This window comes from Globicephala melas, chromosome X (genome assembly GCF_963455315.2).
Source record: "Globicephala melas chromosome X, mGloMel1.2, whole genome shotgun sequence".
NCBI classification, from domain to species: Eukaryota; Metazoa; Chordata; class Mammalia; order Artiodactyla; family Delphinidae; genus Globicephala; species Globicephala melas.
Genome location: NC_083335.1, coordinates 40,728,239 through 40,733,465, shown reverse-complemented (window position 1 = coordinate 40,733,465; position 5,227 = coordinate 40,728,239).

Here is a 5,227-nt window from a genome sequence, read left to right as displayed (position 1 = left end):
AAAATAGCAAGGATTTCTGGCATTTGAATCAGGACCTGCTCCCTCCTTCCTTTTCATCCCTAGCTCAGCTTAAAGGAAACTCTACTCGGGACAGGCATGGCCAGGAAGGCAGGATTCCCTTTCCCCTCAGCTCCCAATCGAGGCTTATGATATCTTCACTGAGAGAGCAGGCCACCAGCATTTCTCATTCCCTCCAAATCAGAGTTGAAAGGTTAAGTTCTTGGTGAGTATGGCCAAGAGGTCATGGATTCCCTTCTTCTAACCAGTCACTACCCATAGGGCAAAGGCTCTACCCAACAGTGGCAGACCAAGAATATAGTGGCCCTGATTGCTCTCACTCCAGCTTGCTCTTAGAGCAGAGGTTCCAAGCTAGGAGAAACGAGCCAAAAAACCGAAGAGCCTACTGCCCTGCCTAGAGTAGCAACTCAGAGTCTTTGCCAAGAGAAGGAAGCAACCCTTAAAAACAGAGGGCTCCTAAGTTCTCCCCAGAAGGACTGGCTTAATGTGAAACATAGTCTGGGGAAGATCATGCTTAAAGGTACTCTAGAAAACAATAGCTTCCCTTAATTAAGAACAACAAGTTAAATCATAGGCCAGCTGGTACACCAGAGAGAATCAGGGAAAGAGTTAGTAAAGAAGAATCTGCTGGGGGTCAGAATAAATGTCAAAGACTGGCCTCAAAAACTACTCCTGACTGAATTTAATTTGATCAGACTATTGAACATATTATGCCCCAAGGCTTTGTTGAAAACAACAGAGCACTCAGTCTATAATTAGTGGAGCCTAACAGGCCAAGTGTAATACCAAATGAAGCAGACAGTTTAATACCAAGATTAAAGAAATAGACAGTCAAAAAGAGTGTTGGTAAAAACCAATTGTAATCCTAGGATACCTGTGCATGTCCCCAAGTTTGCAACATCTGAGGAGTGACACCAGAAGGTTCACACAGTAGGGAAAATGGGCCAAGTCACAAGACAAATGAGTAAACAACAACCAAAGCAAGGAGTAGGAAAAAGGGGGAGGTGAATCAGTATCCAAAGGTGCAAAAATAAATTAAACTATACAGATTTCAACAAAAATTACAAAATATGCTGTCAAAGAAAAATTGCACTGGACAGAGTTAAATATCAAAGGAAGATGTTTTCCTTGAGATTGAACTCAGCTATAAATACAACAATGACAGCAGGGGACGTATAATCAAAAGGTAGGGAGAGGGAGTCACTAGATTAAAAATTACCAAAAGTAACTTGATTAGATATCAAGAGTGAGGGGAAGAGGAACTTAATTGAATTTCAAGTATGGGAGGATTCTTGCTAAACTGGCTTAGCAGGATTCTTGCTAGAACTGGGCTCAGAAGGATTCTTTACTAAAACTGTTCTTGACAGCCCAGTCAAAAAAACTCAAAGGAGCCCTATTAGACGCAAGAGGGAGGGGATATGGGGATATATGTATACGTATAGCTGATTCACTTTGTGATACAGCAGAAACTAACACACCATTGTAAAGCAATTATACTCAAATAAAGATGTTAAAAAAAAAAGAAGGGAGTCCTTGTCAGTACAAAGAAACAGACATATGAGACCCACACACAGGAAAGAGGGCCAAAAAAGGTATAACACATACAGAAAGAAATGGTAGAAGCGCTTCCTTATCAGTAATTACTTGAAAGGTAAATGGATTAAACTCTCTAATCAAAGAGCAGAGATTGGCAGGATGGATAAAAATCAAGATCTAACTATATGCTGTCTACAAGAGACTCACTTTAGATTCAAAAACATATATAGATTGAAAAGATAGTAAAACATATTTCATGCAAATAATAACCAAAAGATAGCTGTATATCTATAGGATTATTAAACAAAATAGACTTTAAGATAAAAAAAGTTACAAGAGACAAAGGACATTATATATTGATAAAAAGTTAAATTCATCAATAAGATGTAAAAATTATAGGCATATATGTATGAAATAACAGAAGCCCAGAATATATGGAGCAAACATGACAGAATTGAAGGGAGAAATAGGCAGTTCTAGACTAATACGTGGAGACTTCAACATCCCAGTTTCAGTAATGGATATCACATCTAGATAAAAGACCAATAAGGTTAGAGGTCTTAAACAACTCTATAACTCTATAAACTAACTAGACCTAGCAAACATGTAGAACATGACACACAACAACAGCAGAATAAACATTCTTCTTAAGTGCACACAGAACATACTCGAGGATAGGACATCATTTAGACCACAAAACAAGTCTCAATACATTTGAAAAGATTAGGGTAATACAAAGTATCTTCTCTGGCCACAATTCAATGTAAAAAGAACTCCTACAACTCAACAAGAAAACAAGCAAATTAAGAATGGTGAAAAGACTTGAATCTCCAAAGAAGATATAATAACGAGTGACCAATAAGCACATGAAAAGGTATTCAACATCATTTAACACAGAAAAATGCAAAGTAAAAGTACAGTGAGATACCACTTCACACCCACTAGGATATCTATAATAAAAAAAAAAGGAAAATAACAAGTCTTGGCAAGGATGTGGAGAATTGGAACACTTGAGCATTGCTGGTGGGAATGTAAAATAGTGAAGCTGCTATGGAAAACCTTTGGCAGTTCCTCAAAAAGTTAAACATAGAATTACCATATGACTCAGTAATTCCATTCTTAGGTATATCCCTAAGAAAATTGAAAACAAGGACACAAACATATACTTGTTCATGAATGTTCATTGCAGCATTATTCACAACAGGTAAAAGGTGGAAACAATTCAAGTTCCCACCAAGAGATGAATGTGTAAACAAAATGTAGTATATGCATACTATTGAATATTATTCATCCATAAAATGAAGCTCTGAAGCATGCTAACAACATGGATGAATTTTCAAAACATCATACTAAATGCAATAAGCCAGACACAAAAGGACAATATTGTATGATTCCACAAATATAAAATAGACAAGTTAGTAGAGCTGGACGGTAGATTGGGGGTTACCAGGGACGGGGGGAAGGAGGGAGATGGGGAGTTATTGCTTAATGGGTACAGAGTTTCTGCTTTAATTGATGCAGTAGTTTTAGAAATAGATAGGAGTGATGGTGGCACAACATTGTAAATGTAATTAATGCCACTGATTTGTACACTTAAAATGGTTTAAATGAAAAGTTTTATTTGGTATATGTTTTACCAAAATAAAACCCCCAAACTACAGGGATGACATGATCTGAAAATCCATGGTTACTATGTTGCTTCTCTCAGTATTCAACGTGTTGATTGAATTCTTATTGGGATTCACTTTCAGCCATTAGCTCTCTTAGTTGCTTTATTTAATTTGTGTTTATTTCTTAGAGAAGACTGAAGTAAACAGTGAACGTCAGTTTTAAATGAGAATAGAATAAGATTTTACTTGAAACAAAAATCAATTCTATTTCTATTTCGCATCCATGAGCACACTGAAAATAAAATTAAGAAAAAATCCATTTAAAATAGCATCAAAAAGAATAAAATATGTTGGAATAAATTTGAAAAAAGTGCAAACTCATACTCTGAAAACTACAAAATATTTTTGAAAGAAATTTCAATACAATTTTTATCAAAATCCTACTACCATTTTGTATAAGTTGATAAACGATCCTAAAATTCATATGGAGATTAACGGGATCCCAAATAACGAAAACAGTCTTGAAAAAGACCAAAGCAGGAGAACTCACACTTTGTGATTTCAAAACTCTCTACAAAGCTACATAATCAAGACAGTGTGATACTAGCATAAGGATAGACATAAAGATCTATGGGACAGAATTGAAGATCCAAACATAAACCCATATATCGATGGTCAATTGATTTTAGATAAGAGTGCCAGAGTGCCAAGACTATTCAGTGGGGGGGCGGGTGGGACAGTGTTGACAGTGTTTTTTTTTTTTTTTTTTTGAGGTTTATTTATTTATTTTTGACGGATGGATGTCCAGTTGTTCTAACACCATTTGCTGAAAGGACTATTCTTTCTTCATTAGCACCTTTGTCAAAAATCAATTGATCATATTTGTGTGGGACTATTTCTGGACTCTTTATTCTGTTTCAGTGATCTATTATCTTTCTCTTACCAATACCACAAAATTGCATAGTGTGATTTCTCCAACTTTTTTCATAATTGTTTTGGCTATTCTAGTTCCTTTACCTTTCCATTTAAATTTTAGAATCAACTTGTCTATTTTTATTTAAAAATTTCTTCTGTCATTTCGATTGGATTTGCATTTAATTTATAGATCAATTTAGAGAGAACTGACATCTTTACAATGTTTAGTCTTCCAACCTATGAATATAGTATGGGAATGGTCTTTTTAACAAACAGTGCTCGAAGAACAGATATCCAGAAGAATGAAGTTGGATACTTACCTCACACCATATATAAAATTTAGCTCAAAATAGACCGAAGACCTAAATGTAAAAGCTGAAACAATAAAGCTCCTAGAAGAAAACAAAGGTGTACATCTTTGTGACCTTGGACTAGGAATGGTTCTTTAGATATGATCTCTAAAGCACAAGGATCAAATGAAAAAATAGGCAAACAGGACATCATCAAAATGAAACTTTTGTGTTTCAAAGACAATCAGAAAGTGAGTAAACAACCCACTCATTTATAATAAAAAAAACCCTCCTAATCAACCGAAAACAGTAGGTAACTTCCTTAATGTGATAAATAGAACCTTAAATAATAATTAATAAAACTTCAACAACCCTGATACTTTAATGGTACAAAATGGAGGGTTTACCCCTTGATAGCATGGTGGAGACAAAGATTCCCTTCATCACTTCTAAAATAATGTGTTGTAAATCATAGCCTGTACAGTAAGGTAAGAAAAAAGTTTAAGAATTGAAAAGGAAGAAATAAAGCTGTCATTATTTGCAAGCAACATGATTGTTATATACAAAATCCAAAAGAATCTACAGACATAATATGTATATTAATAAGTAAATTTAGCAAGTAGCTGGGTGCAATGTCAATATTCAACATTGAATTGTATTTCTATGTATCATTAACAAACAATTAAAAAAGAAACAAAAATTTACCATTTACAATTGTGTAAGAGAATATTAAATATTTGGGAGTAAATCTAACAAAGATGTTCAAGACCTCTACACAGTAAACTACAAAATATTATTGAGAGAACTTAATGAATACTTATATAAATTAATACATAAATGTGTAAATAGACAAAAGGT